Consider the following 22,827-nt stretch of genomic DNA (forward strand, 5'->3'; position numbering starts at 1 on the left):
GGGTCTTGGGACAGGGTCTTGAGACAGGGTCTTGGGACAGGGTCTTGGGACGAGGGTCTTGGGACAGGGTCTTGGGACAGGGGTCTTGGGACAGGGGTCTTGGGACAGTAGTCTTGGGACACTAGTCTTGGGACACTAGTCTTGGGACAGTAGTCATGGGACACTAGCCTTGGGACACTAGTCTTGGGACAGTAGTCTTGGGACAGTAGTCTTGGGACAGTAGTCTTGGGACACTAGTCTTGGGACAGTAGTCTTGGAACACTAGTCTTGGGACACTAGTCTTGGGACAGTAGTCTTGGGACACTAGTCTTGGACAAGAGTCTTGGGACACTGCCGGAAAGTACTGGGACGGTACCGAACAGTCTTGGGACAGGAGAAAGAAGCCTGGGACGGTACAAAGAAGAGTAGGGACGGCAATTGGAAGTCTTGGGACAGTATAAAAATTGAAGTAAAATTACAAGAAGTGTTTTAAGACAGAATTAAGGTAGAACAAGACTAATTGGAACCAGGTACGGTTGAGACCACAAATAAGGAAAGTTTCTCGAAAAGTTAATAAAGAGAGCTGAAATAAGGTTTTCAACACGTTGTATATTTTTTTTTAAGAAATTTTTTTTTCCTCTCGAAAGATTTTATTCTTAGAATAGGATTGTGTATATAGTAAAATTGTAAATAAGAGCAATTGTAAATAGAAATAATGAGGCGGAGCAGGGTACCGGTAGCTGAAAAAAGACCTACCGAAGCAAAGTATAATTCGTCGCTACGCAAAACAACATCAATGGGTCCGAAGATAACAAAGAAGAGCTTTTCAGTTAATATGGTCAGCACAAGGAGTACAACGGAGAGAGCAAGAGAGGGCATGGAAGGGGAACGAGTAGAACTCACCATCGAGATTGATCTAGAGACACCTGATCAAAGTGTTGATGAAACAAGGAAAATAGCGACGGAGTCTACTCCAATGCCCAATGCAGAAGAACCAAACTCGAAACCCATCGAATTCTCACCAATAGACAACGTGGAAGATGCAATAGGCAACACCGAAGAAACGAGGAAAGAAGACTCTCAAGTAAAAAAGACATCTTTTACAGAAAGGTTGGCGATGATGGTCGGAATAAAAACGAAAGAGAACGTGACTGAAGAACCAAAGGCTGAAAGAGCACGAACATTTGGAACAGTGAGCACGAAGACGACAGAAGCCAATCCGAGAGAGGAACAAACTAGAGCAGAAGCGACGGCCGAAGAAAGACCGACGGCTGACCATGAAGAGGCTACTCTTGAGCTAGGTGACTTGATGGCGAAACTGAATCAGATCGACAAAAAGCTGAAGCACAGCGAAGAGGACAGAAGTGATAAGAAAAGAATTAAGATACAACAAAAACGAGTATCTGGATAGTTATTTTAACCTGGCCAAGGCAACAGAAGAGAGACTCAAGGAGATGTCAGATAATGTAGAAACCACCAATGAAGAACGAGATAAGAACATCAAAAAAGATTTGCAACAGTTAAAAAACCGATATGATGATGTCAACAGCCAATTAGGTAGCCTGGAAAAGAGAATGGACACAATGAGCAAAAATCAGGCCGAGAGTTCGTGTGCAATACAGGCGAAACTGGATGCAATCTTGAGTAATTCTACCTCACAAGAAAGACCGGCAGCGGATCGCACGCAAGGCACCAGAGTTGACTTTGTAGAACCACAAAGGAACAAACGGCAATCGACACCGTTGCCCTTAACCCGGGATACGGTGAGCATAGCACCAACAGCTGCTAAAACAATCATGAAGAATGGAATGTCAAGTACAACGACTGGTCCGGGGGACTCAACAGCTAACAGCAACGCAGGTCCGGATGCTATGACATGGGCAAACACTTGGGAGATGATGAACAGGACTCTAGAGGCCTTCGCCACGAGGAACCTTAACTCGAGCGATAGGAGAGATGGGAAATCAAGAAAAACATTCAAGAAGCCAAAAGAATTCAAAGACGACTCAGATGGATGCATTGACACGTGGGTGGAAGTGATGAGATTACATCTAGAGCAAGACAACTTGAACGATGAAAGACAAGCATGCACAGCCATACTCAGCAATTTAGAAGGCACAGCATTAAAATGCGTGGTTGCGAAGAAAGAAGAAGAACGCGATACCGCGGACAAGTTCTTCGAGATATTGCTGAATCGATTCGGGTCAGGCATGAAGGGTCACCAAGCGATGATGCGATTTGAAAAGAGAAGGCAGAGGGACGACGAGTCAATAGATCGGTTCCTAGATGATCTCGAGAGCTTGAGAAGAAGGAGTGACCCAGAGGAGTCGACAAACAGAAGAAACTTTAGCATTGCCTCGAAGTTCATTGATGGGGTAAAAAGTGACGACTTAAGGACAATGTTAGCAACATACTACACATTGTCGAAAGACAGCGCACCAACCCCAGAAGAAATGAGACAGAAATCAAGGGAATACATGCTGATGAAACCCAAGAAATACTCGTATTCAGAAAACAGGAACACGCAAGGGGGAAGTCAACCGCAGAGGTCGTCATGGTACAAACCTAGAGATGACATGGACAAGCGCAGATCATGCGCGAACTGCGGGTCGGCGGATCACCACGTGGCTGACTGCACAACATACAAACAAGGCATGAAGAGTCTAGGATATGCACCAGATGAGGAGGACATGAGCCAGATGGAGGAACACGAGTACTATAGTGGCTTAATCATCAAGATAGGCGCAAGATGCTTCTTCTGTAACCAGGAGGGGCACTTCCGAATGGATTGTCCCTTGTTCTGGGAAGCGGTCAAGGACCAGAGTCACCCTAAACAAAAGTTGGCATTAGCGGCGGTGCAGAATCAGCGGAACAGGCAAAACGAATTTGAATCGAGGAACTTAGGAGCACCAAGCACGGAATTGCCGACGAAGACAGTGAAAGCTGTATCACATGTTAATGATGCCATAGAATCCGCGGCAGGGATCTCTCTAGAGATAAATTATGAGAAAGCGGCGACGGAAGCAATTGCCAAAGTGAAACAGGATCTGGCTGCGAAAGAAATAGAGCAACGACTAAAGCTGGAGATAGAAAGACAGAATTTTAACGAAGCATTAACCGGATCGAAACAAATACCAGAGGCTGTACCAGGCTCAACAAAGACCGGGAATTGCAATACTGTGAAAATGGTGACAGGTAAACATTTTGGCATATCGAAAATCGGGACAAGGGTAATGTCGATAATCACAGTGGGCGGCCACGAGGTAACCAGAAACTTGAGCGAGCCGAGCGACCAGAAGATAATGCACATTGACGTGTATGCAGACTATTTGAGTGGTATAAGCCCACAAACGACTTCTAGAGCACTGAGAGCACTACTCATGAGAGGGGGCAGCAAATCGGTACGTGTTGATAGCAGATATACTGAAGCTTACGGTCCACACGAGGTGATGCTAAATATAGATGGGATTAACATCTATACCAAGACGATGATAACATGTGACGAAGACCTAATTGGACAAATCTACGTAGGGAAAGAAGAATTGAAAGTGAGATCGATTGGACACTGCGCCATGCTTGAGGAAGATGCAATGCACATCGGGACGGAGGCAGATGTGACAGGGCACGTGCTGGATATAAGTGGCAAAAAGACTCAGTTGCGTGGGTTGCTTGACACGGGAGCAGTCTTGAGCGTTATACCAATCGAAACTTGGGAGAAGATGGGCTTTGACAAAGGTGACTTGATAGACTCGAGAATACGGCTGTCAGCTGCAAACAAAGGGGCCCTACGGGTGCTGGGCAGGACGCCGATAATAGCCCTCAATTTGGGGGAACGTAACCTGTGGATGAGCTTTATCGTGGTAGAAAACCTAGATGAATCTGACCAATTCATTTTGGGCAGAGACTTCATCAGGAATTTCGACGTAACGATTGATCTAAATAACGCAATGTTCAGGATACGGAACCCGGATAGGAGGTACGCGGTCAAACCGGTAAATTTAATAATGGCAAATGAAAACAAAGCACCGGTATTCTTGAGTAGGAGGGTGAGGCTAAAAGCTAATGAAGCGGCAATCGTAAGTTTGAGGATGAAAAATTACAATGAACTAAGTGACAACAAGCAAGTGTGCATAGTTCCGAATCCTAATAGTCAAAGTGCTGCTGTTTTAGGAAGATCATTTTCGATAACGAAGAGCGGCCTCTGCGTCAGTGTCTTGTTGAATACCCTTGATATACCGATCACGATACAGAGAGGGAGGAAACTGGGATATGCTTTACCGGTTAAAACTCGACATGAAACAATTGAGAACTCAAAACAAAATGAAGTTGTTGATTGTCCCAATCACAGGGACAAAATTTGTATCTTGAGACGATTGCGGAAAATAAAAGATTCTTCAGGTCTTATTAAATCACTTAAGTCAGAAACGGATGATGGTCTTTCGAGCTGTTCGAACTTTCCAGAGCGACCCACACTAGATGAAATGCAAAATGAAAAACCGGTTCTGCCGGAGATTGAACATTTGAGGGGCAAACTGAAAGATGAACAGCTCGAAGCCATCAAGGACGTACTAGAGCGGAACGAGGAAGTTTTTCGAGGCATAAGGCGGATATCGGGTGTTGCAATTTCGTTGAGCATGAAATAGAACTTGAGGAAAACGCGGTACCACACAGGGAGGGTGCGAGGCGTATGACACCAAACAAATCAGATGCTTGTAGAAAAGAAGTAGAGACCCTACTAGAGTATGACATGATAGAACCATCCAAGTAGGGATGGCTAAAAAGAAAGGAGACCATCTTAGATTTGGTTGTGACTTTCGATTTCTAAATCCGTCACGGTGAAGGATGCCTATCCCATAGCTAGGATGGATGAAAGTGTCTCAAAATTAGGTGACGCAAAAAATTTTCACAACTCTTGATCTAGGGTCCGCTTTTTGGCAGGTACCACTGAGGAAGCAAGACAGAGATAACACGGGTTTGCATGCGAACTGGGATTGTTTCAATGGAAGAGGATGCCCTTTGGCCTCTGCATGCGATAGCCAGCTTCCAACGACTAATGGCACAAGCGCTGACTAGCGTGACGAAGAAATATGGCAATTTAGTAATGTGCGACGGAGATTACTTAGTGATTGCAACACCCACACTGAAGGACCACATTGAACGACTGGACGAGGTGTTTGCTTGTATAAAGAGAGCAGGACTGAAGTGCAAGCAATCGAATTGAGAAATTCTCAAGGACTCGATCAAATATCTGGTAAGAATGGTAGACAAACATGGCATTAGACCAGACCCAGATGCCGTAGACGCTGTTCTGACCTGGAAATCGCCAAAAACGGAACATCAACTGATGAGCTTCTTGGGTTTTGCGAACTATTACAGGGAGTTAACTAGGGGCTATGCGGACAAAGTGTACCCGATGCAACAACTGATGAGGCACAAGGGCAAGAAATTCATGTGGAACAATGCGGCAGAAGATTCATTCCAGAGAATAAAGAAAGAGCTATGTGAGGCACCAGTACTGGGTATGCCGACGGAGAAAGGGATGTACGTGCTGGACACGGATGCGTCGGTAGTCGCGATTTCTGGGATTCTCCACCAAGAACAAGAATGGAATGGGAGGACAGTCTTGAGACCAATAGCGTACGGGAGCAAAGTCCTGAGTGACACGGAAATGAAGTACGGAGCACCGAAAGCTGAGATGTTCGCGGTGGTTACCTTTGTCGAGAAATACAGGGCATACCTGGGCAGTGAGCCATTCAAGTTGCGAGTCGACAACAGAGCACTGAGCTGGCTGAAAACGTACTCAATGGACCAAAGTTACATTGGGAGGTGGATAGTTCGCCTGGACGGATACAACATGATAATTGAGCATAGATCCCGAGATAAACATCAGAATGCCGACAGCTTGAGTAAGAAGACGGAGTTCTATGAGAGACAAGAGCAAAGAGAAGCAGACAGACCTGAAATCAAAGATGGCTTCTCATTCATGGACAAGGAAACGTACGACAGTCTTCCACTCGCGAGATGGCTGGACAAGTCAGGCAAACCGATAGAAGATCATCCTGAATTGCCTAAAGAGCCTCCAGAGAAGACCATCTTGAGGAAGAGCAAGAGGATTCCGATTGAGATTATACTCAAGTCGAAGATCGTGAAGGAGACGCTCAAGGCAAAAGGCTATGATCTTAACCAGGTGGAAGCAGGAACTGCACAGATAGACGATGACTTGATGAGGTTGCTCGAGAAACTATCAGATGATAAGCCAGTGATCCAGGAGAAGGGTACAGAGAAACCGGAATTCACTATACTTCGGAGAAAAGAGACAGTGAACGATACTGACTCATCAAGAGGAAGCGTCACTGACAGCAAAGATGTCGTGCGGTCACTAGTTGACAAAATCCCCGAAGACATTCTGGAGCAGACCAGGGTTAGGAAAAAGAAAGTGACGTTCAAGGAAGATACTGAACACCTGGGACTAGGTCAAGAGTCCGGGGAGTGTTCCAGGTTCACGGAAGAAGGAACCGGAGAAGGAAAATTGTCCGGGGAGCGTGAAGGATGGGATGAAGACTCGGATGAGAGCAGCGAAAGCCAGGACAGTCTGTGCATGATACTGGCGGAAGAGAAGACAAGGCACCACGACAGGGAGTTACAGACGGATCCATCTTCAGGAACATACAACATGGACATACAGGAGATGCGAGGTGGTGAGGAACTTGAGAAAATTGCGGTCGCAAGGAAACCATTCAGGGAACTATCATGCAACTCAAACATCAGAACGAATCTGGTGCCAGAAGATGATATGAAAATCGTGAAAAGGATGATATGCGTGAAACTGAGTGATGACATCCACAACCCTGGTGAGATGAATGGACAGATCATGGCGCTAAAGGAGCATGTCAAGGCAAGATATAGGCTGTCAGACTTAATAAGAGCCCAGAAGAATGACAAAATGACAAGTAACCTCTCCAAATGGATCCAGTCGGGGGTCAAGGAGAAGGGGGAACTTGAAGAAGACAGCTACAAGATCTTGAGCCAGTTCTACAAAGAAAAGAAAGACTTACTTTATCACACAGCTGATGGAGTGGTAGCGTGCAAGAGGAGAGATGAGGAAAAGATATTACACAAACACAACCTCATCATACTACCACAATTGTACCAGACAGAGGTGGTTTTCAGATCACACGACCAGATGGGTCACCAGGGGATAGACAAAGTACAACAAAGGATACTTCACAGATTTGATTGGCCAGGAATGAGAAAAGCTTGCGAGAGATGGGTGAATGCCTGCCTGGCATGTCTCCAGGTAAAAGACCCGAGGAAGATGAAGTTTCCACTCAAGTCAGTTGAGAGCTCAGAGTTCAATGAAGTGGTGCAGATAGACCATCAAAAAATCTGCATGACAGAGTCGGGATACAACCAGATACTGGTTATAATAGATCACTTTACAAAGTTGGCGGAAGCGGTTCCGTGCCAGACAGCCTCGGCCGAAGAGACATGTGATCATCTGATAACGCATTGGATATCGCGGTATGGTTGTCCAATGACTTTCCAGTCGGACAACGGCAAAGCTTTCGTGGGGGACTTGACAAAAGAATTGATGAAGAGATCGCACATTGCTCAAGCACACTCGACGACCTATCATCCGCAGACCAATGGGTTGGTAGAGAGACAAAACAGGACACTGGTCAACATGTTAAGGGTGTACGACTCAAGATACATGACGGACTGGGACAAATACCTGCCACAGGTAGTAGGAGCCTACAACAGTACACAGCACTCAACTACGGGCATCAGTCCTTTCATGATGTTGACAGACAGGGAGAGAGCAATGCCTCTGACATTCTTTTACCCAGAATACGAGGGGAAAAGGACGTCGCCTCAGGCATACGTGAAAGAAGCGATCAAAAGACAACAGGAGTTGAACGAGCTATGCAGGAGGAACACGGCGCAAGCGCAAATGAGGCAACGTAGGAAATATGACGAAAAAATATTAAGAGCAAAACCATATGAAGTGGGCCAATATGTGTGGGTCTTCCAAAATGTAATACCGCCCAAGGGAACAAAGAAACTGCTCAAGAAGTGGAGGGGACCATTCATGATAACGGAGGTTCATCAACAAGGACGGTTCTATCGCTTGAGTACTGGGCGAGCGGCACATTATGAAAATCTGAAGCCTCACGTCCCATCCCCAGAGGATTGGTGCATACCGAAGGACATGGAGGGTCTTGAGTACCTGGTGGTAGAGCCAGCGTGTGAAGTGAATGAGAAAGGCACTAGAGAGAAAAATGATGGTAATGAGAACTTGAGTTTGGACGACAATGAAAAGATAGGAGTGGAGTCTGATGCAGGATCATTTGTAGAAGAAGACTGGAACGACCCGGAGCAAGACGAGGTGCCGAAATGGATGGAACCGGATCGAACAACACCACCGGAAACCAGGACTGGCAATCGTAAACGCACAGGCATGAGGTACAACAGGTACGGGGATGACTTCTTGATCGATAAGATACAGCCAGACAAATTGGGCGAGGAATTACTGAAGGCAGGCGAACTGGAAGCAGGAGAGGATTGGCAGGTCATTGACGATGGTGGTCATTATCCGCAGGATGACTACTCGACGCCAGAATTAGAAACGGATCTCGAACAGAGTGAGATAGAGAGGAGGGAGAACACGAACTTGAGGATTCTAGAGTGGATGCGTGATGTCAAAGACGAGAGCCGCGAAGGACAAAGCATTCAGCAAGTCGATGTATCAGCAGCAAATTACATGAAGACAGAAGACCCTCTTTTCGGATGGACGGCAACGGACAGGCCACTGCACGTTCCTCAGGACAATTCAAACCCGACAACATCGACGGGGACGTCGATAAATATTTTTGTCCGGGGAGTGGGGGTAGGACTTACCCACACCGAAAATATGATGATAAAGAAGCTCAAGGAAGTGAGAGAAACGAGTGAATTGGAACTGGAGGAAGAAGAGCCAGAGCCTACTATAGGTCGGAATTTCAAAACGAAATTCGAAATACCCAATGAATACTCGGAGAACATCATGATAACGGATAGCGACTTCATCCTGTCAAACAGGACCAGCGCGATCTGCATCACGGCGGACATGAGTTTCAAATCAAGATTGGAAGCTGACTTCAAAAGAGAGTACCAGAATGTAGAGTTTCTGTTCAGACAGAGACCAGGACTGGGAGGGATGGCAGCGCTTCCACCATCAGTGGCACAAGTCCCGGGCAAATATCTGTGCTTCCTAGTAACGAGGGTCAATGACAGGAACACAATCGATCCCGAACACGTGATATTGGCACTAACAAGATTACGAGACTTCATGATTGAAAGAGGGATAACAGAAGTCTCAATGCCGGTGTATGGCCCAAACAGGGGCAAACTGAGCCCGAGGGAATTGTACGCTATCCTACATGTGGTCTTTGCAGAAACTGAGATAATGCTGTATCTTCATAAGAAGTACTACTTGAGCATCGCCTGAGTCGGGTACATGGGGGTATCGAGTCGGGTGTGAGGGAGGAGTCTTGAGTTAGGTACTGGGGTGCGGCGCAGGTAAAGGGATCTTAAAGATATGATTGGCATGACAATTGAATTTTAAAAAAGAGTTAACGGTGCTAAAACATAAAATGAATCTGCATGCTTTTAAGGGAATCCCAATTGAATTGTTTTAAGTGATATGAAAATGATAAGATTTTAACCATACTGGTAAAAGGGGGGTCTCTAGGTTAGGAACATGACATGTCAAGTTTCAATATGCTTTCTGTTTTCAGATCAAGTTTGAAAAACAAAGTTGAAAATCCAACTATACTCAAGCGAGAAACAGAGAGAGAAACCTTGATTGAACTCGTGATAATCGGCACTTACAGCAAGTATTTGCAAGGGAACATTTCGAGAGAATTCTTGAGTAAGGTAATTCTTGAGCTGGTAAGGTAATTCTTGAGCTGGTTAACACATACCTGTATACATCCCGAAGTCACGAAGAATGGCAGACCGATTATGGAAATCCGTGCCCGCGGCCCTGAAGAAGCCCACTCTTGATGAGCTGTACAGACGCCTGAGGGACTTGGACTACACCCAAATAGACGAGAGAATGGCGGTGATGCTGAATGCCATCCTCCAGTTGGAGGACCAGGGTGAGTGCAGGGAGTCTGCAACGGAGGCTGTCTTGATGATCGGCTACACCACCGAGGGAATATCGAACCAAGAACAGACCAGATGGTTGTCTTGGAATGTGGATGGAGGAGTAAGGGGTTTTGACTTGGCAAGGAATCCTGGCCTGAATAACAATACCGAATATGGCGCAGGGGAATTCCCACTACCGACTAGGCCAACAGTAAGATCCACAAGCCAGAACTCGAGTAGGGTGCCATCGATGTCACGAACGCAACAGACGACCGAGGCATATCCGGATCTAGATGTTCTAAAGAAAGAGCTCGAGAAGACGCAGAAGGAAAGGAATAAGGCGAACCTCGATCGGGATCAGGCAAAGCTGGATCGGGAGAAGGTTCAGCTGGAAAGGGACCAGGCGGTCAACGAGCGAGACCAGGCTCTGAGGTTGCTTGAGATACAAAAAGCTGAACATCAACAGGAGTTAAGGGTGCGGGAGAACGCCGCAAATCGTGATCAACTGAGGTCGGAATTGGACAGAATAGAACAACGACAACGCGAGCTTGATGCACAGAAGGGAGCCAGGCCGAAGGAGCGAGTGGTCACCAGCTCGAGGCCAGAGTCACGTATGGAGGTGGATGAAGCCCCCAGAGCAAGAGCACGGTTCAACCTTGACCGCGAGGCCCGAGAACACATGAGTGAAGGGTTGGAAGTCTGGATACCGAATGACGCAACGTCTTCCTTGCGTAGCCTAGAGACGCAACCCATACGCCCACTGATGGATGTGGAGCTGCCGGGATATACCCCAACCTCGACCTCGAGTGACAGTCAGGTGAGCGGCGGCTCATCGCGTCTGAAAGAACTGGGCGAGAGATTGCGACAAAAGAGTCGTGAGAGTTCGGCAAGACCGGAGCTTCCCCCGACGTGGAGGGAACAGCCGGTTAGGAGTGTCGTGATCTCGAGTTATAAGAAGAATACAGAGGGGAGGTACCACAAGCACAATCGGCTGGACTGGAGTGCGGAGCAGAAAGCTAGGAGAGACTGCTTTCATGATGCGGCCTGGGTGCAGTACTTGGCGCCACCCCGGGTACCAGAAGGTGCGGTTCACCTAATCGTAGGGGACAGCCTGGTGCGGGTGTTGACCCGGATCCGATCGCACTGGCAGACGGGAATCTTGAGTTTCGCTGGAGCTGCCACGCCACAGATGTTGGCAACGCTTGACATGCTGGGGATGACCAAAGTATACACGGTGACCCTGATGGTCGGGACCAACGATGTATCAAGGGGTGAAGCGAGGAAAATAACAAGGCTGCACGATAAGGTGAGCTGCCTTCTTGAGGAACTGAGGATTCAGATGGACCCCATCCTGTTGACGATATGTACTGTCCCCTACAACATGATGTTTGATCAGCACGCCTTGGAGATGAACGAGAAGGTGCGGAACCTAAACAAGGTGATAAGAGACATCCACCGGAAGAGTGTGCTCCCTGTCAGACTGTTGGACGTGGCAGAGCGCATGGAGAAAGAGGTATTCCCTGAAGACACCTCCAATGATGGAATCCATTTTGATAGACCAAGGGGAGCAGAGTGGCTAAACGACGTCTTCCAAGAACACATAAACGCGCTAGAGGCGGATCTGCTAGAGACAGCCCAATTCACATTACGACCACCTCCGAACCCACCATTCCTTGCCTCAAGGGCCTTGTCTGGTCGCTTGGGACCGAGAGTTGACACTAGAGACAGTTCAAGGAGCAGCCAGACCAGATTGCAGAGTGCCACGCCAATGGAGTCTGAGGAGGTGACGTCATCAACACCTCCAAGCTCGGCGATATCCTCAGTGGTAGTGGCGGAGAGCAAACGGGAAAAGAAGTCTATGGAGACCGCTCGCTTGAGATATCCTGAGAAGGTGAAAGAACTGGATCTAGAGAGTTTGGAATGCAGGCGAGAATTGGCGGAAACCCTGGGGATCGAACGAGTGTCACACGAGGATTTGAATAGGCATCATTGCGTGGACTGGTTGAAAGCTCATGAGGCGCACTTCTCGAGAGCGAAGTTGATGGAAACCACAGACCTGACTGGAATTCCCACAAAAGCGATCATGGGACCCATTAACTACAGACCTCTCAAGCTGCTGGGGAGTCCTGGACTTATAGCAGAACCTCCCAAGCACCGAACTAGCATCGCCAGGATCAGGTTGGCAACTCCGGCACAGTTAAAGGTGGTAGACAAGCTACTCAATCCGGGAGGAACGGGATTGCCAGATGCCGCTTACGAGGGCTCGAAATTGGCGGAAGATCCCAGGTACGGGAAGCCCTGTGGGAGTACCCAGCTGGCCAAAACCCTGGCAGTTTATGATAGAGCAGATCCAGCTGCTGCGAGAGTAGTCATTGTGGCGGGATCAGATTTCGAAGGAACGTCTCCCAAGTTGTTCTGGCCGGAGACTTTGATATACTCTTTGCCAGGAGCTGAATTAAATCAGATGTTAACTCTGGTGGTGGCAATAAAGTCGGAGATGCCCTGTGAACCTGAGCTGCTATTGTTTGCAGGAATGAATGATCACCTGCACGCGATGGGACTTCTTGAGCAACTAAAGGGCGATGAAATTCCGACATCGAGGAAGATATGGGAAGCCATTCAAGCGTTGTTTGCGGCGATGAATGAAGTGCAAGAGAATGTTGTCTCGAGATTCGGGTCCAAGACGAAGGTGGTGTTTACCACATCCCCTGGATACGCGAATATGCCACCCGCCCTACAGTTCGTGTACGCGGTCTTGATCCTGATAGCAGAAGGGAATGAATGGCGGATTCTAATGGCGGCTCCCAATCGGGAGTTGGAGCCATCGAACCTGAGGCTTCGCAAGTCAGAATTGGCGGCGGCATGGGCGGACATATCTCATGCACTGAGGGGCTTTTATGGACTAGCCGACATCCTGATCGTATTAGACGAGGTGCTCTTGCTAGAGATATCGAACTTTGCCAGGCAACTCAAGTTCAGCCCAGTCATCGGGGACGATCACCCGGCGATAAGCAAATTAACGGCCAGCTTGTGGTTTCGGAGTATGGATGTGAAGATCACAAACTCCACCAGCAAGTTTAGAGGTCCCAGTAACGAGAGAAGAAATGTGGCCGAGACGGAAAAGCAATTAGAATCGATGAAATATCGTTTGACTCAAGAGAATGGCTGGTGGGCATTTTTGACACCAAGGCTGGAGAACGCCACGAATAAGACAAGGGAGGAAGCACCACCCCTCGTGAAACAAGTCTGGAGTTTTCTGGAGAAACAACTGGAGCTGGCCGAAACAAGAGACATGACGGTGGCTAGATTTGTCTCGGCCGCCAATGAAGTGACGATTGGAGGGTTCTGGAGAGAGCACGCCAAAGGCGAATTGAAGACTAGGAGGGATTACGAGATTCTCAAGTTCTTGAGTCCTTGCTGGGAGAAGGAATTCTTGGCAGGAATATTCGGTACCACGGCGACTATCTTTGGAGCCTTCGTGCAGGAGATACTGGGCATGCCCGTCAGCCTGCTCTTGGCCCTGTATTTGGTCTACCCCAGATACTTGTTCAACATGGGCCCAGCATACATGTTTAGTCGAGGAGTGGAGACACTTCGAGTTGATGGGTACCTGGCACTAGTACTCTTGACCCATGGGGAATTGGTGTCGTTTCATCGATTAATGGAATATGGAGAGCCTCTGTCCATGGGGAGAGTCCACACGAGCATTGAAACCAGCTCCTACAAGTGTGCCGCAGGGTTGAAGACGTTGCTAGTACAATACCTCATGATGCAAAATCGGCACATGACGGGTGAAGATGAGAATCCAACTTCGAGAGAAGAATGGAAGAAGACGAACAGAGGGATGCCTCTGTTGACGGACCTATGCCTGGCAATGAGGTCGGACCCAATGGGGATAATCCGGGGCCTAGAGGAGGTGGTGACCTGCATTTATGGTCCAGCAGTGACGTACGCGTTCCCAGACCCCCTGGTGACCACGTATCGTCACTCTGTAACGCACTTGAGTCTTATCAGTATACTGGATGGGACGGCGTTAAATTGGTGTCAGCAGGAGGTGCTCAGAGGGCGAATGAGCAACACGGTACTCTTTGGAAAGGTGAAAGATGCCGAGCTAATAGTGTACAACTTCAAGGGGGCAAATGCAATGTAGAATGGGAGGCAAGCGAGAGGGTCCCATCGAAATGTATCCCAAATTCTGGAACTTGAACCCATTGACGGCAGACGGACGAGAAATCTTGAGAATTCCTGCCTGGAAGGAGTGCTTCGCACTGGTGAAGAGGGAGCTGGAGACCATAATGGAGAAAGAAATCCTCCCAGCCACCATGCCTGAGTTCCCAATAGTCAGGAGGATGACCTTAGGAATGAATAGTCCCTTGGTAGTTCCCTCCATAATGGCGAGGATGACGACGGAGATGCAGAAGGATTTCACTGATGGCTGGGACCCCCTGTTCATCGGCTACACGGCGGCGGTCTACTTCCATACCAGCGAGACTAAGGTAAATTCGTGGACGACGCAAGCGAAAAAGAGTAGAGGTTCGCAGCCCCCAGGATATGAGGTGCGGAAGGTCTTGAGAACTCTAGAGAGGGAGGGACTTGAGAACATGCTACCCATATGGGATGATGGCAGGATGATCGTGATGGAGGGGCACGTCGCATTGGTGGACGACATGAAATTTGCCACGAGAAAATATAAGGCACCCTATGGCTTGGAACAGGTGGAAATGAGACAGGAGGGAACAGAACTAGATGCAGCAGGTCAACTGCATGTAGCACTGACGGAATACAAAAAGCTGGATCCTACGACACCATCACCACTGTCAGTGGACACGCCTGGAGACAAGAGGAGTGGACCCGTCGAGGACCGATTTAAGAAAATTCTCGAGAGAAGGAGACATGAGTCAGAAGAAGAGAGTATGGATGAAACTCTCAGTGAAGCCGGTGAAGACATGGAAGTGGGGAATACGCCTGAACCAGGGCCATCAGGGGAGGAGCTCACCACTCAAGAGCTGTTGAAAGACTTGAGCGAGGAGAATTGGGCAGATACGGCCACCCCACCCCTGAATCCGTCCCCCCGGAAGAATCTGGAATTGCCATTGGCAAGTGAAACCTTCAATATGGGGATGATACTCTTGAGCTCGGAGGAAAGGGAAAGGAACACTTTCGAAGGGAACAGGGACATATTCCTGGGATCCCTGAAGGACGATGCTTGGCAGGAGTTCTTGGAAGAATTCAATCAAGAAGTGGGCAGCGAGACGACGCTGGACAAATTCAAGGAGGAACTGTGGGACACAGTCGTAAGATTTGGAGAACCGCTTCTGATAGGAACGGGCCTGGATGAGAAGGCGAGAAAAGAGCTACTGAGCAAGCTGGTAGAGCTGAGGAATTCACGATCGAAGACTAGAGAAGAAAAATGTGAGGACAGCTCTACTCGGAGACCAAAAAAAACTGTAGATAAAATGGTTGATGATATAAAAAGGGATAAGGTTGGGACTAGTAATATGATTAAAAGTACTAATATCCTTAAGGCTCGAGCAGGGGGGAGGCAAGAGTTGGAAGGAGTGGATGGAGAGGTCGAATCAGTGATGGTAGCCACAACACCCTCAAGTAGAGATGTGAAGACTCGCAAGAGGAAGAGAGAAGTGGAAGGATTGGGTAGTCATTCAGTGGATGCTGTTTCGGAAGGAAACTTGAGAGAGACGGCGCCCATGATTTTGGCTCGATGCAAGACGGCGGCATACAAGAGCAGCTCGGAGCTCAGAAGACCACTTGAAGTAGAGAGGGAAATAGAGGTTTCCACCAGTTCGACATCGGAGGAAGACTTCAAGCCTCAGAAGATAAACGTGAAGAGAGGTTCAACGAACGGACAGACATGGGAAGTAGATGTCGGCAAAGAATGGATCTCGAAGGCACACCAGGCCACGGGCAAGCGAGTGACAAGTGATCCATTGGAGAGGAACAAGACGAGGAACACCTCCCGGACGTGGTGGGTGGCCCTTGAAACATTGAAAGAAATGGAGGACTGCTGGAAGAAGTTGGACAGTGGAGTAGCTCGCAAGCGACGCAATTGGGCCACCCAGCAAAAGGCCGAGGTTAATAAAATAGAAATGGCAACTCATCTGAAGAGGTCCTGGCAGAGTTTGTTGAAAGATCATTTTGAAGAAGCAATGAGGACACCCTCATCAGCACCACCATTAATGGCGAATCCCTTCGTTAGAACTGCAGGACAATTAATGTTCACCTGGAGTCTGGTGGGGATAGAGTTGGAAACGCTGACCTCGTATGACAGGCTGAAGTTGGGAAGCAAGAAGCTAGATGTGTATCAGGCACTGATGCAACACGTAGCCAGGGATAATTCAGGCTTGAGCCTAGCTAGAAGAAAGGACGCCACGTGTTTCTTGAGATGGATAATGTCGATGATGTCTGATAGCACCATGCTGGCATGCCAACAGAGAGCAAGCGTAAGCAAAACCATGGAAAAAAGAGTCTCAACGGTCATCTTGAACGTGTATCAGAGCACAGGAATAGAGAAGGAAGAGGGTTCCAGACTATCCCTAGAGAACCATAGGAAGCTAGACGAGGTACGGAGGTTTTATAATAAGAAGTTCGAAGAAGAACATGATGTTCACCGTAACCTGGCCTCGTCAGAGCAGTACTCCAGGCTCAGCGAGAAGGGGGAATACCACTATGTGTCTGGAGTGATGGGACTGGCCTACAACCCCTTCTTAGACTCGGAAGCTGGAGGCGCCCACAGGAACCATGAGGTAGCGGAGCTACTGAAGTTTTGGACAGAAAGAATAATGGAAATAGACGCGGTGGAAAAAGAGGGGCCGAGCCTGGGCCTTATTCTTGAGAAAACACCAGAGGTGGTGAGCATACCGCGTTCAAACAAGAGAGTTGAAGTGAACATGGGCGATGGAAATGGCTTGTTAACCACGAACTTGGGAGTGGTATGGAAGCTATTAAGACCCTTCTGGTGTCCACATCCCCACGCGAGTCTGATCGAGGAAACCACCGAGCGAGTGAGGTTAGCACCAACGGAAGATGAAGATCTGGCAAAGTTGAGTGTGCTGCATAAGCTAATTTCACCTCAGATGCAAGAGCCAGGCGAAAAGACGAGTAATCCCGGGTCAGCAAAGAAATTGGAGCCGGGTAGCTGTCTGGATTCGACGTGTGGAAACGGAGAGCACACCTGCGATGGACGGTCATGCGTTAGAATACTGTCATTTCAAAAAGAAGACCTGGTCACTTGGTTCGAAGACATAACAGACAGGGAGAAAAGTGAAGTGCAAATAGTAGCGGAGTGTTACGCGAGAACCACGGTGAATATAGCGACAGCTCTCGGATTCTTCTCGAGAATGTGTAGTCTGCAGTCACTGGAAAGAATAGAATCTGAACATCATTTAGTGACGGCGTTGAGCGTAGAATCATGGCCCGGGGTGTTGCAGGTGACGCAAAAACACATCCGGAGCTGGAAGGTTGGTCTCGAGGCGGAAATGGGATTTCCCATGAGCGAAGCTTATGGCTTGCCATTGAACGCGAAATCGCTGATAGGGTCAATGATGGCCAACTTGTGCGGAAGTCACTACCCACTGCACATGGTGATGGTGGAAGCATCCAGCCAGAGAGTACTGGTGGACAAGGCCTTCTCAGTGCCCAAGTGCGTGAGGTTGGCTCGGATATCGCATCACTCGCACAAGTTGTTGAGAAAAATCAGAGGAACAGTACCAAAAGAATTGAGAGATGACTTGAGTGAAATCTGGGGAGAAGAACTTTTGAAGTTGGAGAGAGAGAACACAAGCGATCACGAGAGACAAAACGTGATCGGAAAACCTGTGGGAAGTGCTCCAAACCTGGAAGATAACGACACGATGCATGAGAAAATGATGGAGCTTGAGCCTCTCTTGGAAGCCTCGGGGGAGCGTAACCTCAGGAGCATTGAAATCACCCATGGAGAATGCCCATGCCACTGTTTAGCGCAAACGGTGTGGTTTCCAGATCACAAGAACCTTTGCCTGGTGTGGGATATGGAAGAAATCCGGTCGATCGAACTACCGGATCACCGACAGAAGGTGACGATCTTGGTAGTGAGTACGATGTTGGCTCTGAGAATGATAGAAGAGAATATAACGAAGTATCGGGAAGCGGGGACGCCAACGGCTGAGTCAATATACGCGATAGACTACAGTAGGAGACTCGAGTTGTTTGAGACTGCGTGCAAGGTATTCGCCATACCAACGGAAGTCAGACATGTCTGGAGCCGTTTGAGGTACTTCCCATGGTTTCGGGCGACGCTGACGTCCTGGTTGTACATGACAACGAAAGATCACATGAGAAAACATCGAAAAGAGTATCGACAGTTCCAGGCCGAGATTGGGCCGGAAGCTTTCAAGAGACCCCTGTTAACCCATCGTAATGCAATCACGACAGGATGGAAGAGAGTGGGTAAAATGTCTAGAGACAATACCAAGGCGAGGGAATCGATACTAGAGGAGGACCTGGCGAAGAACGTGAGCTTGAGCCTGCACAACTCCTTTTGTTTGAACCGGGAATCTAGGGTGAAGGCACTACCCAACCAAGCAAAGAGGTTGCAAGAGCAAAGAGAATGGATGCGATCCTACGAGCAGCTGAAGGCTTGGGAAGAGATTGTGATTAGCTCCGATGATGAAGAGGAACTGTTGAGACAGTTTGCCGTATCTAGTACTTCAGGGTGCAGTACCTCCAAGGCGAAGAGTGCGAGATGAGCAGGTGGCTCGAATGGATCTTGAGTCTTGAGAGGGAAAGGGGGGCTTGAGCGTGGATCCGGGTGAAACTTGGATTCACGAAAAAGAAGTTTTAACAAAGCAAATATTGTTATTAATATACTATATTTATTATATAAATCAAAATGCTGCATGACAATTTCCTGATTGAATAGGACAAAAGAAATTTTAAATGATTGGCTTGGAAAGCAAGAATTCAAAGGTGCAGGTGTGTGCAGATTTTGATTGCTGTTTAGCGATAGTGTGAAAATTTTACATGGCTGTGAATTTTGGGGTGTAGATAAGCTTAAGTCTGCTGCAAACTTCTGTAAATGACCACTGGCACTGTATCTTGAGTAACACTCGGTTTTCTGGGACTCACTGGCAGAAGACAGCACGCGATGAGGACATCGATCTCGAGTCCGGGGAGTATGTGCCAGTCGGTCATATTTGGAAGTTTGACCTTGAGAGAAGCAAAAAGCACTTAATTTTGGAGTGAAATTTAATTTTTCAAAATTTCGAATGGAACCTGTCATGCACGATTTTCTCGCGATAACTGAAAATCAGAAAAGAGAAGTCAGAACGATCGAGTGACAATCGCGGGAAAGTTGCTAGAAAAATCAGTGGGAAATTGCTATTCGCAATTTCAGTAGCAATAATAATCGAGAGTAGAGCTGTCCCATCTGAAACAGAGACGAGCGCATTCCCACGAACTGGATTGTTGTGACTGGAGTACTATTATTAACTGGACCAGAGTGAACCTTAGGTGGAAAGGTGGACAGCTAGAGTGTCCCAATGGTTCACGAGAACTCACAGTCTAGAGTAAAAAACTTGTTTTGTTATTGAAACTGACTAACATTAAACTCATCTTAGTTACTTTATTGATTCTTGAGTTGCTTACCGACTTATTTACTTCCTGGTTCTTGAGCGTGCTACAATGTGAGTACTAATTTAAATTTCTAGAGTGTGTTTTATAATTGTTATGTTGAGGTAAGGCGAGTTTTAGGTTGATCCATCTGAAATGGATCAAAGTTCCACTGTCTAATAAAAAGTAACTTAACGGATAGTTCCAACCCGGTTTTTAACGGCGTTCATGTATTTTGGGTATCTAGAGACCTGAGTATGGGGACGTTATTAATTCTAGAGTGGGGGGATATTTTAGTAGTAGCCTTTAAGCTGTAATGGGTCGTAGTCTCATGTCACAAGCGAACCGAATTGGCTCCGACTGATTTGAGGTACAAAAACACAAGAGATAGTGTCCCTGACTCTTGAGCCAATGGTTATAGGGCCTATTTTTCTTAAGCCTCATGTGTGACTGCAGTAGACGAATGTTACAATTTGGAAGTTTGACCTTGAAAAAATGTTCAGTCCTGATTTTTTGGGTGAAATGAAACTTTTCAAAAATTTGAATTGAGAATGTCATGCTCAAGTTTCTCGCGACAACTGAAAATATCAGAAAAATAAGATCAGAAGATTCGAACTACAATCGCGGGAAAGTAGTCAAAAATAGCAGCGGGAAATTGCTATTCGCAATTTCCGATACATAATTTGAACGAGAGTACAGCCGTCTTATTCGTGGCAGGAGACAGAAAAGGAAATGAGAGTGAAATTCGAGTGGACCAGAGTGAACCTTCGGAGGAAAGGTGGGCAACTGAAGTCTCCCAATGGTCCAGACCTACAACTTATTTCTTGAGCTAAAACTTATTCAGTACAAACTTCTCGAGTTAAAACTTAATTACCCATTAGTTCTAGAGTTGCTTTATAGTTTAGTTACTCGATTCTAGAGGACGTGTCGGTATGTGAGTACCAAATTTAATTTTCTTGAGTGTAATTTATATTGTTATGTTGAGTTAAGGAGACATGCAATTCCGAGATCTTCTTGCGTGATTTAGGAAGAAGACTGGCTAAGACTTCTTTCGAACCCCGCGCTTCCTCGTTTTTAAAGCAGAGAATTTCCATAGCTTTGCAAATTGGAAATGCTGCCTCGGTTGTCGGCACACTCAAGGAGTCAGACTGTCTCGAAGACATTTTTTTATCTCTGAACTTGTTATTTTTAGCCTGTAATTTTTGTTTGTTATGTTATACGTTAAGGAGAGTTTTTAGGTTGATTCATCTGAAATGGATAAAAGTTCCACTGTCTAATAAAGAGTACCTATACATAAGGTTTCGACCCTGTTTTTAACGGCGTTCGTGTAGTGTAGGTATTTCGAGACCTAAGTATGGGGGCGTTCTTGTTTTCTAGAGTGGGGGGTATTTTGGTAGTGGCTTTTAAGCTGTAACAAAGGTTTTAGTCTCATGTCGCAAGTGAACAGAATTGGCTCCGACCGCTTGAGGTGGAAAAACACAAGAGATAGTGTCCCCGACTCTTGAGCCAATGGTTATAGGGCCTATTTTTCCTTAACCTCATATGTGAATTAAGTAGGCGACTGGTACAATGACGTTTTTATGGGTTTTCAAAATGGGAATTAAGAAAAAATGATCAATTTTTGAAATTGCCAACCCTGTTATTGGTGCAGTCAGAGTACACACCAATATATGCGGTTTTTCATTAGTTGTCGAAAAAAATGCGAAGCACCGGAGATGCGTTAAATGCAATTTTTAATTTTAACTGTGTAACGATGCTCGCACTCGATTTAAATATCCAATTTTTAAATAATTGCATTTCTTTTCCCGAGTGTTAAGTTATATTTTCCGTCAGTATGTATCTGCCGGGCGAATGGATTAATTGCTGTAAACCCCGTTTTGCCTTGGTTGTTGAATCATGGCGTTATGTGATTAGAGACAATTTTTCGAGACATAGACGCATAAGACTATCTTATGCTTGTCAAATTTAGAATGATATGCCTGTCATCGTCGATGTGACTGTATGTAAAAAACGTGGGGTTCTCAGTGATGTTATCGAGGAATGGAGTTTTGTATTCGAGGTCTCCGATCCAAAGTTGTCATTGGTGCAGAAGACTAATGAAGACTTTTAATCAAGCTAATAATAAGCACCACCAAATTGCCAAGAAAAGTGTACTATTTCCAGGCCTTAATCAAGCATCCTTGACGGATATTTTTGTCAAAGTTGGGATAAGAAATGTTGTTAAAATTCGAGATGTTGAAAATAGCGACGGAAAAACATCTGCTTTTGCTACTTTCAGTGCGCCAGAGGACGCTGAGAATATTTTAAAAGATACGAATGGTATGTTCAGAATGTGTTTCTTTCATGAATCAGCGAAGAATGTCTCCAGGAAATTGAGCACTAAAAATAGTCAAAATAATTCGTTCCATCATCTAAAGACATTATCACAGATGAGTTTTAGCGATCAAATACATCGGAATTTTCTTTCAAATGGAGCTGCTAGTAATAGAATTGAAGAAAGTTATTTTGTACAAGAACAGCTAAAAGAGTTAGTAAGTCTTGTAGTGTCCAATAAGTTCAGCGAGGACAGAGGAAAATTGACTCCGATTCTCCAATTGTTTGGAAGCTCAGTTAATGGATTTGGTAGTGAAAGCAGTGACGTTGACTTAGCCTTCCACGTAGCTTACAGCAAAGGCGGTTCTGCATCATTAAGGTTGGTTTCTCGTTCAATTGCTTCTTTTATAGTCGGCTGTTTTGGCCTTAGTATATTGACAGAAAATCCGCACTTTCCGAAATTCCAAATTTATACAAATTTGTCTTTGCACTTTCCATTTTATTGCATGCGGTTCCGGATGCATTTCGGTTATTTTTCAACTTATTCGATGTCGGTTTTATTTCTGTCGTCCTAATTGCCTGATATATAATTTTTTATTTCATTACAGTCGTATCGGTTGTTGTGTTTCAATACAGACAAAATGTTTCATTTTCTGTATGCATATCATGTTAGTTTGGTATTGCTATTTCTCTCAATAAATCAATTTAAAACTACAAAAAGTCGTAGAACTATAGAGGCACTGAAGAGACTAGTTGAAAAGAGACTGACCTCTATTTTTGCGATATTTTAGCCAGTATTGCCAC

The 22,827-nt window shown here is 46.5% G+C and overlaps 1 protein-coding gene across 1 annotated transcript in view; it reads left to right on the forward strand.

Annotated features, from left to right (window-relative positions):
• Positions 1 to 4,379: 4,379 nt before the first annotated feature.
• Positions 4,380 to 22,827, forward strand: part of LOC134840440 (DIS3-like exonuclease 2) — a 62,725-nt gene continuing 44,277 nt past the window's right edge. The window contains exon 1 of the mRNA XM_063856244.1: positions 4,380 to 4,389. The gene's annotated coding sequence lies outside the window, so the exon portion shown is untranslated. The remainder of the gene's footprint in view (positions 4,390 to 22,827) is intronic.

Source organism: Symsagittifera roscoffensis, chromosome 2 (genome assembly GCF_963678635.1).
Source record: "Symsagittifera roscoffensis chromosome 2, txSymRosc1.1, whole genome shotgun sequence".
Lineage (NCBI taxonomy): Eukaryota > Metazoa > Xenacoelomorpha > Acoela > Convolutidae > Symsagittifera > Symsagittifera roscoffensis.